Below are 11,950 nucleotides of genomic sequence, written 5' to 3'. Positions count from 1 at the left end.
CTTGGAATAAACTTAACCAAGAACGTTCAAGATCTCAACGATGAAAATTACAAAACCTTAAAGAAAGAAATAGAAGAGGATACCAAGAAATGGAAAAATCTTCCATGCTCATGGATTGGAAGAATCAATATCATCAAAATGTCCATTCTCCCAAAAGCAATTTATAGATTCAATGCAATCCCAATCAAGATACCGAAGACCTTCTTCTCAGATCTGGAAAAAATGGTGCTGAAATTTATATGGAGGCACAAGACCTCGAATAGCTAAAGCAATCTTGTACAACAAAAACAAAGCCGGAGGCATCACAATACCAGATTTCATTACATACTACAGGGAAGTTGTAATCAAAACAGCATGGTACTGGTACAGCAACAGGTGGACAGACCAATGGAACAGAATTGAAACACCAGAAATCAACCCAAACATCTACAGCCAACTTATATTTGATCAAGGATCTAAAACCAATTCCTGGAGCAAGGACAGTCTATTCAATAAATGGTGCTGGGAAAACTGGATTTCCACGTGCAGAAGCATGAAGCAAAACCCCTACCTTACGCCTTACACAAAAATCCACTAAACATGGATTAAAGACCTAAATCTATGATCTGACACCATCAAGTTATTAGAGAACATTGGAGAAACCCTTCAAGATATTGGCACAGGCAAAGAGTTTCTGGAAAAGACCCAGGAGGCACAGGCAGTCAAAGCCAAAATCAACTATTGGGATTGCATCAAATTGAGAAGTTTCTGTACTGCCAAAGAAACAGTCCGGAGAGTGAAGAGACAACCGACAGAATGGGAAAAATATTTGCAATCTATGTAACAGATAAAGGGTTAATAACCAGAATCTACAAAGAGATCAAGAAACTCCACAAAAACAAAACCAACAACCCAATTAAGAGATGGGCCAAGGACCTCAATAGACATTTTTCAAGAGAGGAAATCCAAATGGCCAACAGGCACATGAAAAAATGCTCAAGGTCGCTAGCAATCAGGGAAATGCAAATCAAAACCACAATGAGGTTTCACCTCACCCCGGTTAGAATGGCTCACATACAGAAATCTACCAACAACAGATGCTGACGAGGATGTGGGGAAAAAGGGACACTAACCCACTGTTGGTGGCAATGCAAACTGGTCAAGCCACTATGGAAGTCACTCTGGAGATTCCTCAGAAACCTGAAGATAACCCTACCGTTCGACCCAGCCATCCCACTCCTTGGAATTTACCCAAAGGAGTTTAAATTGATAAAGAAAAAAGTGGTCTGCACCCAAATGTTTATTGCAGCTCAATTCACAATAGCTAAGACCTGGAACCAACCTAAATGCCCATCAACAGTAGACTGGATAAAGAAATTATGGGATATGTACTCTTTAGAATACTATACCGCAGTAAGAAACAACGAAATCCAGTCATTTGCAACAAAATGGAGGAATCTGGAACACATCATGCTGAGTGAAGTAAGCCAGTCCCAAAGGGACAAATACCATATGTTCTCCCTGATTGGTGACAACTGACTGAACACCAAAAAGAAAACCTGTTGAAGTGAAATCGACACTATGGCAAACGGTGACTTGATCAGCATAGCCCTGACTGTTAATGAACAACTTAATACATTATCCCTCTTAGTAGTTTTTTTTGTCTGTTCTACTTAATATGACTGGTTTAATTTTGTAATTAATACAGTTATTCTTAAGTGTTGAAATTTAACTGAAATGTGATCCCTGTTAAACATAAGAGGGGGGATAAGAGAGGGAAGAGATGTACAATTTGGGGCATGCTCAAGCTGACTTGCCCCAAATGGTAGAGTTAGAAACATACCAGGGGATTCCAATTTAATCCCATCTAGGTGGCATGTACCAATGCCATCTCACTAGTCCAAATGATCAATTTCAGTTCACAATTGATCATAATGAAAGGACTAAGAGTCAAAGGGAGCACATAAACAAGTCTAGTACCTGCTAATACTAACCGATGGAATAAATAAAGGGGAGAGTGATCCAACATGGGAAGCGAGATACTCAGCAGACTCACAGAATGCCAGATGTCCTAAATAGCACTCTGGCCTCAGAATCAGCCCTAAAGGCATTCAGATCTGGCTGAAAAGCCCATGAGAGCATTTAAGGCATGGAAAGCCAAGACACTCTGGCTAAAGATCTCTGCGAGTGAGATCCCAGTGGAAAGAACAGGTCTTCAAAGAAGGAGGTACCTTTCTCTGAAGGGAGGAGAGAACCTCCACTTTGACTATGACCGTGTCTAAACAAGATAAGAATCGGAGAACTCAGAGGGCTTCCATAGCCTTGGAAACTCATGACTGGAGTATAGGGAGACTACTGATGCCATAGACAGGAGTGTCAATTGGTAAAGTCAACAACAGGAGTCACTGTGCACTTACTCCTCATGTAGGCTCTCTGTCCTTAACGTGCTGTGTATTGAGATTTAATGCTATAACGAGTACTCAAACAATATATTTCACTTTGTGTTTCTATGGGGGTGCAAACGACTGAAATCTTTACTTAATGTACACTAAACTGATCTTCTGTAAAAAAAAAAAAGAAAGAAAGAAATTATCAATTCCCAACTTGACTCTCACTGGGATTAAACATGACAATAGGTCTGATCTGATTTCATCATCATTTAAAAAAAATCATCTATTATTTTTCACTTTATGTTTCTGTGTGGGAGCAAACTGTTGAAATCCTTACTTAAGGTATACTAAGCTGATCTTCTGTATATTAAGATAATCGAAAATGAATCTTGATGTGAATGGAAGGGGAGAGGGAGTGGGAAAGGGGAGGGATGCAGGTGGGAGAGACGATATGGGGGGGAAGCCATTGTAATCCATAAATCGTACTTTGGAAATTTATATTCATTAAATAAAAGATAAAAAAAGTACCTGGGACCTTGTGATCCATGGGAGAGACCTGGATAAATCTCTTGGTTCCTGGATTGAGTATAACCTAGCCCTAGCCATTGCAGACATTTGGGGAGTGATCTGGAAAGTGAAAGTGCTCTTTCTCTCTGTCTCCCCCTATCTCTTTTTTAAAAAGATGTATGTATGTATGTATGTAATTATTTGAAAGGCAGAGTTAGAGAGAGAGATGGACAGAGAGAAGTCCCCCATCTGCTCGTCACTGTCTGAATGAACACAGCAGTCAGAGATGAGCCTGTCCAAAGCCAGGAGCCAGGAACTCCCTCTAGGTGCAGGACTCCAAGCACCTGGGCCATCCTCTGCTGCCTTCTCAGACACACATTCAGGGAGCTGGATCAGAAGTGGAGCAGTCAGGATTCAAACCAATGCCCATATGGGATGCTGGCACTGCAGTCAGAAGCTTAACATGCTATGCCACAATAAGTTTTATTGTAGTTGAGTCCCTTCGGTCTTTATAGATATTGGATATTAACCCTTTATCAATTATATAGAGTGCAACTACATTCTTCCGTTCTGTATGTTCACTTTGCTGCTGAGTGTTTTCTTTGCAACACAGAAGCTTCTTTGCTTTTGGCTCTTTCTTCTTTCATTGCCTGTGCTTCTGGGGTCTTTTCCAAGACATTTTTGCCTATGCCAATGTCTTTCAGAGTTTCCCCAATGGTTTCCTCTAGTAATTTTATAATATCAGGACATAGATGTAGATCCTTGATCAATTGTGAGTTTATTTTGTATAGGGTGTTAATACAGGTCTTATTTCATGCTTCTGAATGTAGAGGTCCAATTTCTCCAGCACCATTTGTTAAAGAGATAGTCCTTTCTTCAGAGATTGATTTTTAGTTCATTGGTTGATTGTGGATGCATGGATTAACTTCTGTGGTTTATATTTTGTTTCTTTGGTGTACATGTCTATTTTTGTGCCACTTCTAGGCTGTTTTGTTTATAACTGCCCTGGCCCTGTAGTACGTCTTGAAATCTAGTATTGTGATGATTCTGACTTTATTTTCCTGTTTAAAGTTGCTTTAGTTATTTGGGGTCTCTAGTGTTTCCATACAAATCTGAGAATAATGTCCTTGGTATTTTTACTGGGATTTCATTGAATCTATAGATTGCTTTGGCTAGTTTGAACATTTTTATGATATTAATTCTTCCAATCCACAAACATAGAAGATTTTTCCATTTTCTTGTGTGTTCTTCTGTTTTTTTTTTTAACATTTTATAATTTCCATTGTGGAGATCTTTCACATCTTTAGTTAAATTTTTTCCAAGATATTTAATTTTTGGGTAAACATGTTTATAGCAAAACTTCCCAAGTGTTTCAAGGATTATTTTTGATACAACATTAAAACTATAAAAGGCATTGTTAAATACCCATCCCAGATAAATAATTTCTGTCAAATCATGTGAAAGTAGATATAATTATAGATGTGAATTTTAATTACAAATATAGATATTGATGAATCCCTCAAAATTCACTATGGTATTTTTGTTTAAATTTTAAGTCATTCCTGAATATAAACTCATGAGTATCATAAAATTTGTGGCAGTGAAGAGTGTTCATAACTTACATTCCTACTTTCTCTGAATTCTGAATGATTTAAAGCTAGACATGGAAGGAAATGTGAGCTTTATAGCCCACAGAGTTATTAGTCTTGGTGCTTAGCAAAAAAGACTCTCTTCTGTTGCCCCAGTACCTTGCATTCTTACCTAGTCACTTGCAGTGCACAGATTATGTTCTAAATTTACAGTATAAATGAGGGCAGACAAGAACTCATGTTCATTTGTAGGCATCCTAAAAACATCCTAAGTACAACAAAATGTGGTATGGTAGCTCATTTACTCCTTCCCATATCTCCAATCATGTAAGACATTAAGAAATCCCATATAGAGGAACAACTGGGGAGGGGTCAGGAGCAATGCTCTAATATTTAGGCATTTTTCTTTGTGGAGTGGGCTGAATCCTTGTCAGTCTAAATTCAAACACTCTGCCCCCCAAAAAACAAGAAGGCTAGAAAAGTGATCATACCCAAATTTCTTCTTTTAACTGTAGAGAATCACTTGTGTGGGGCCAGCATTGTGGCACAGCAGGTAAAGCTGTTGCCTGCAGTGCTGGCATCCCACACGGGTGGTGGTTAGAGACCTAGCTGCTCCCCTTCCAATCCATCTCTCTGCTATGGCCTGGAAAAGCAATAGAAAATGGCCCAAGTCCTTGCGCCCGTGCACCCACATGGGAGACCTGGAAGAAGCTCCTGGATCCTGGCTTCAGATCAGTGCAGCTCCCACTGTTGCAGCCATTTGGGGAGTGAACCAGCATATAGAAGACCTCTCTCTGACCGCTTCTGCCTCTGCCTCTCTGTAACTCTGACTTTCAAATAAATAAATATTAAAAAAGAGGATTTCTTGTGCCAACTACAGTCACCATATTAAATACTGAGAAGAATGTGAAAACTTTGAATTTGAGCAAGGAATTCCTCTCATATGACATGGGTATGAATCTATTGTAAGAACAATATGTATAAGTACATGTTCATAGAATATTCCTGCAGTGGTTTTAGAGTTCTGTGGACTTCAATTTTGTAAAACGATGCCAAATTATCTTTACTTGTTTTCTCAAGAGATATATCAATTATTTTTCTTTGAAGTGAAGAGACAGCTTTGCACAGTGGCAGTATTGTTGCCAATGTGGTTTATCCGAGGTGCGATTATTGTTAATTGAAATCAAGAAACAAATTGTAAATGGTTGGAAGCAATTAATTCTGGTAGGTGGTAGTTTGCAATAACCAGTAAGGATGAATGAAAATACTTATATATAGATAATGTTACAATTTTAAACTGCAAATGAAGTAAAAAATGCATTTCAAAATGAACATTTTATAAATGGTCAAAAATAAACATTATAAATTCTCTCCTTAAAATGTATTTCACTTTATAAACTCTCAATTCTTATTCTCAAGACATTAAACTGTGACATGCTTTTATTGGGAAGCAAAGAAAAATGTTCCATTTCACAATATTGAAAACATACAATTTTAAGTTTTGTTGAACAGTTTGTAATAGTTGTACTTAAATTTTTAGGCATAAATATATTTTCTTCATGATGCACTATGATAGATATATTATTTTAAAGGTAGTGGAATATCTGGGGTAAGTGATCTAACAGATTTGTTTTCATTAGAGCCAGCAACTTGCCCCTGTGTATCTAAACTTAGACTGAGTTTCATATCACAACATAATTTACCTTCTGTCCAGGAAAAGTAAAGGATGTTAGATTTCAAATCACAAAATAAGACAGTCCAATTTACTTCTGGTTCTCAGTGATATATTTTTTTTATCTTTTATTTAATGAATATAAATTTCCAAAGTACGACTCATGGGTTACAATGGCTTCCCCCCCCATACCGTCCCTCCCACCCACAACCCTCCCCTTTCCCACTCCCTCTCCCCTTCCATTCACATCAAGATTCATTTTCGATTATCTTAATATACAGAAGATCAGCTTAGTATACCTTAAGTAAGTATTTCAACAGTTTGCTCCCACACAGAAACATAAAGTGAAAAATAATAGATGATTTTTTTTAAATGATGATGAAATCAGATCAGACCTATTGTCATGTTTAATCCCAGTGAGAGTCAAGTTGGGAATTGATAATTTCTTTCTTTTTTTTTTTTTTTTTTTTTACAGAAGATCAGTTTAGTGTACATTAAGTAAAGATTTCAGTCGTTTGCACCTCCATAGAAACACAAAGTGAAATATACTGTTTGAGTACTCGTTATAGCATTAAGCCTCAGTGTACAGCACGTTAAGGACAGAGATCCTACATGAGGAGTAAGTGCACAGTGACTCCTGTTGTTGACTTTACAAATTGCCACTCCTGTTTATGGCATCAGTAATCTCCCCATGCACCAGTCATGAGTTTCCAAGGCTATGGAAGCCCCTTGAGTTCTCCGACTCTTATCTTGTTTAGACAAGGTCATAGTCAAAGTGGAGGTTCTCTCCTCCCTTCAGAGAAAGGCACCTCCCTCTTTGAAGACCTGTTCTTTCCACTGGGATCTCACTCACAGAGATCTTTTTGCCAGAGTGTCTTGGCTTTCCATGCCTGAAATACTCTCATGGGCTTTTCAGCCAGATCCGAGTGCCTTTAGGGCTGATTCTGAGGCCAGAGTGCTATTTAGGACGTCCGCCATTCTATGAGTCTGCTGAGTATCTCACTTCCCATGTTGGATCACTCTCCCCTCTATTTATTCTATCGGTTGGTGTTAGCAGATACTAGACTTGTTTATGTGCTCCCTTTGACTCTTAGTCCTTTCATTATGATCAATTGTGAACTGAAATTGATCACTTGCAGTAGTGAGATGGCATTGGCACATGCCACCTTGATGGGATTGAATTGGAATCCCCTGGTATGTTTCCAACTCTACCAATTGGGGCAAGTCAGCCCGAGCATGCCCCAAATTATACATCTCTTCCCTCTCTTATTCCCACTCTTATGTTTAACAGGGATCACATTTCAGTTAATTTTCAACACTTAAGAATAACTGTGTGATAATTACAGAATTAAACCAGTCATATTAAGTAGAACAGACAAAAAAAATACTATGAGGGATAATGTATTAAGTTGTCCATTAGCAGTCAGGGCTATGCTGATCAAGTCACCATTTCTCATAGTGTCCAAAATTAATGGACTTTCTTTTCAAGGTATTATTTACTCAAATATGTGATAGTTTTAGGGCAAGTCAGCTAAAATAAACTTAGTAAAATGTTAATGGTTGATAAGCAGGCCTAAATGCTTAGCTTTCCTCCAATTCCGTAGCGCAAATCTATTAATTTTGGTAAAGGCACCAAGAAATATCCATCCCATTTGAAATGTTCCATGGGAGTCTTTAAAAATGAAGGTGTTGTCTACTCTTTATAGACATTAAAATGCTTCATCCCAAGGACCCCTTTATAGCAAATTGCAACCTGTTCTGTTTTATCTGCTTTGACAGGATGAAGGGCTGAGCTGGCCCTAGAGAAATGGGATACAGAGTCTGAGTAGCTCAAATTTGAGATTTCCAATAAACCCTCTCCACAATTAGAGGAAAGGCATAGAGGAAATTCATTTCATCAAAGAGTTGCAACCCATTAAGGATTATTCTATACTTCCTTACTTATTTCATCACTAAAAATCTAACTAAAATTGTATTCCTTCAATGTTTCACTCCAAGCTAACATAAAAGCTCATTTATAATCAGCCTAGTAAAGCACTGACATGCACCCCCACCGGGGGTCAGAATCTAGAGGGGGGCCGGAAAGTGCAGCAATCTCACTACCAGAAAGAAGGAAAAAAAAAGCTTCGGGGTTTCTCTTTCCCGCTAACCTTGCAAAGGTTGCAAGGCTGCAAGGCTTGAAGAATTCCCAAGAGACAAAGGGCAGGCCCACTCTCTGGATTTACATATCAACGGGGGAGAGCTAAGGAACTGAGTCACTAAAATTCAGTAGCCTAGGCAACCCAGTGGGAGTCCAGAGGAGCCTAAACAGACTCTGTGGGTAGAAGCCAGACAGGAAGCTAAATACCATCAATTCTGCACAGCCGTGCCGTGCAGTGTTACTTACCCCCTGAATAAAATAAATAAATAAATAAATAAATAAATAAAATGAGAGAGATTTACCACGCATAACCTGAGGGTGAAACCTTTGCACACCCTTAACCAGGAAGAACCAAGCAGAGCTCTCAGGCCGCACCCATCTCAAGCCTCCAAGGCTCCTCCAACAGCAGGCAGTCCACTTAACATGGACAAAGTATTAAAAAAAAAAAAAAAAAGCCGGCGCCGTGGCTCAATAGGCTAATCCTCCACCTTGCGGCGCCGGCACACCGGGTTCTAGTCCCGGTTGGGGCACCGGATTCTGTCCCGGTTGCCCCTCTTCCAGGCCAGCTCTCTGCTATGGCCAGGGAGTGCAGTGGAGGATGGCCCAGGTGCTTGGGCCCTGCACCCCATGGGAGACCAGGAAAAGCACCTGGCTCCTGGCTCCTGCCAGGATCAGCGCGGTGCGCCGGCTGCAGCGGCGGCCATTGGAGGGTGAACCAACGGCAAAAGGAAGACCTTTCTCTCTCTGTCTCTCTCTCTCACTGTCCACTCTGCCTGTCAAAAAAAAAAAAAAAAAAAGCACAGTGACGCAAGAAGAATTAACTATGCCAAGTAACAAACACAGAAATCGAGGGAACAAGATCAATGATGACACTATGATGCCTCCAAATAAACAAAACACCCCAAACCAAGATTATGAAGATGATGAGATAGAAGAAATGCAAGATACGGATTTCAAAAAATTTATGATAAGAACATTTAGAAGTTTTCAAAAGCAAATCCTTGAACTACAGAAATCCTTATTGGACAAGATTGAAAATCTCTCTCGTAAAAATGACATTTTAAGGAAGAATCAAAATGAAACTCAGAAACTAGTGGAACAGGAAAGTGTGATAGTGAAGAGAAATCAAAATGAAATGAAGAGCTCAATAGATCAAATGACAAACACATTAGAGAGCCTTAAAAACAGAATGGGTGAAGCAGAAGAGAGAATATCTGACTTAGAAGACAGAGAACAGGAAAGGATATAGTCAGACCAAAGAAAAGAAGAGGAAATTAGAAATCTAAAAAATATTGTTGGGAATCTAAAGGATACTATTAAAAAAAACCAACATTCGAGTTCTAGGAGTTCCTGAAGGCATGGAGAGAGAGAAAGGATTAGAAGGCCTTTTTAGTGAGATACTAGCAGAGAACTTTCCAGGTTTGGAGAAGGACAGAGACATCCTAGTACAGGAAGCTCATAGAACCCCCAGTAAACATGACCAAAAGAGATCCTCACGACGACACGTGGTAATTAAACTTACCACAGTGAAACATAAAGAAAAGATCCTAAAATGTGCAAGAGAGAAACGTCAGATTACTCTCAGAGGATCTCCAATCAGACTCACAGCAGACTTCTCATCAGAAACACTACAGGCTAGGAGGGAATGGCGAGACATAGCACAGGTGCTAAGAGAGAAAAATTACCAGCCCAGAATATTATATCCTGCCAAGCTCTCATTTGTGAATGAAGGTGAAATAAAGACCTTTCATAGCAAACAGAAATTGAAAGACTTTGTGGCCACTCGTCCGGCCCTGCAAAAGATACTTAAAGATGTGCTACATTCAGAAACACAGAAACACGGCCATCAATATGAAAGAAGGGAAAGGAAGAACACCTACCAGTAAAAGAGCATGGGAAGCTCAAAGCATATACTAGAAAATATTTCCGGGAAAATGGCAGGGCAAAGTCACTACGTATCAATAGTCACATTGAACATTAATGGTCTGAATTCTTCAGTTAAAAGACACCGTTTGACTGACTGGCTCAAAGAACACAACCCAACTATTTGTTGCCTACAAGAAACACATCTCTCTAACAAAGAGGCATGCAGACTGAAAGTGAAAGGTTGGAAAAGGATATTCCATGCCAACAGAAACCAAAAAAACGCAGGTGTAGCCATATTAATATCAGACAAAATAAACTTTAATACAAAAACTGTTAAGAGAGACAAAGAGGGACACTATATAATGATTAAGGGTTCAATTCAACAGGAAGATGTAACTATTATAAATGTATATGCACCTAATTACAGGGCACCGGTCTATTTAAAAGATATGTAAAGGGACTTAAAGGGAGATTTAGATTCCAATACAATAGTACTGGGGGACTTCAATACTCCACTCTCAAAAATAGACAGATCATCTGGACAGAAGATCAACGAGGAAACAGCAGATTTAATTGACACTATTGCCAAAATGCATCTAACAGATATCTACAGAACTTTCAACCCTACATCTACAGACTTCACATTCTTCTCAGCAGCGCATGGAACCTTCTCTAGGATTGATCACATACTAGGCCATAAAGCAAGTCTCAGCAAATTTAAAAGAATTAGAATCATACCATGCAGCATCTCAGACCACAGTGGAATGTAGCTGGAAATTAGCAACTCAGGAAACCCCAGAAAGTATGCAAACACATGGAGACTGAACAACATGCTCCTGAATGAACACTGGGTCATTCAAGAAATCAAAAGAGAAATCAAAAACTTTCTGGAAGTAAATGAAGACAACAACACAACATATCAAAACTTATGGGATACAGCAAAAGCAGTGTTAAGAGGAAAGTTTATATCAATAGGTGCCTATATCAAGAAATTGGAAAGGTACCAAATAAATGAGCTTTCAGCGCATCTCAAGGACCTAGAAAAACTGCAGCAAACTAAACCCAAATCTAATAGGAGAAGAGAAATAATTAAAACCAGAGAAGAAATTAACAGGATAGAATCCAAAAAACACTACAAAAAATCAGCCAAGCGAGAAGCTGGTTTTTTGAAAAATAAACAAAATTGACACCCCATTAGCCCAACAAACTAAAAAAAGAAGAGAAAAGACCCAAATCAATAAAATCAGAGATGAAAAAGGAAACGTACAAAGGACACCACAGAAATAAAAAGAATCATCAGAAATGACTACAAGGACCTGTATGCCAGCAAACAGGAAAACCTATCAGAAATGGATAGATTCCTGGACACATGCAATCTACCAAAATTTAACCATGAAGACATAGAAAACCTAAATAGACCCATAACTGAAACAGAAATTGAAACAGTAATTAAGGCCCTCCCAACAAAGAAAAGCCCAGGACCAGATGGATTCACTGCTGAATTCTACCAGACATTTAAAGAAGAACTAATCCCATTTCTTCTCAAACTATTCAGAACAATTGAAAAGAGGGAATCCTCCCAAATTCTTTCTATGAAGCCAGCATCACCTTAATCCCCAAACCAGAGAAAGATGCAGCACTGAAAGAAAATTACAGACCAATATCCCTGATGAACATAGACGCAAAAATCCTCAATAAAATTCTGGCCAATAGAGTACAACAACACATCAGGAAAATCATCCACCCAGACCAAGTGGGATTTAACCCTGGTATGCAGGGATGGTTCAACATTCGCAAATCAATCAAT

At 38.9% G+C, this 11,950-nt stretch overlaps 1 pseudogene; it reads left to right on the top strand.

Moving 5' to 3' along the window:
* The first annotated feature begins 5,581 nt into the window (after positions 1-5,581).
* Positions 5,582-5,713, top strand: LOC127488239 (U4 spliceosomal RNA; annotated as a pseudogene).
* The last annotated feature ends 6,237 nt before the right edge of the window (positions 5,714-11,950 follow it).

This window comes from Oryctolagus cuniculus, chromosome 2, assembly GCF_051225735.1.
Source record: "Oryctolagus cuniculus isolate XC-2025 breed Fujian yellow rabbit chromosome 2, ASM5122573v1, whole genome shotgun sequence".
Lineage (NCBI taxonomy): Eukaryota > Metazoa > Chordata > Mammalia > Lagomorpha > Leporidae > Oryctolagus > Oryctolagus cuniculus.
This window is presented reverse-complemented; position numbering and strand designations above follow the sequence as displayed.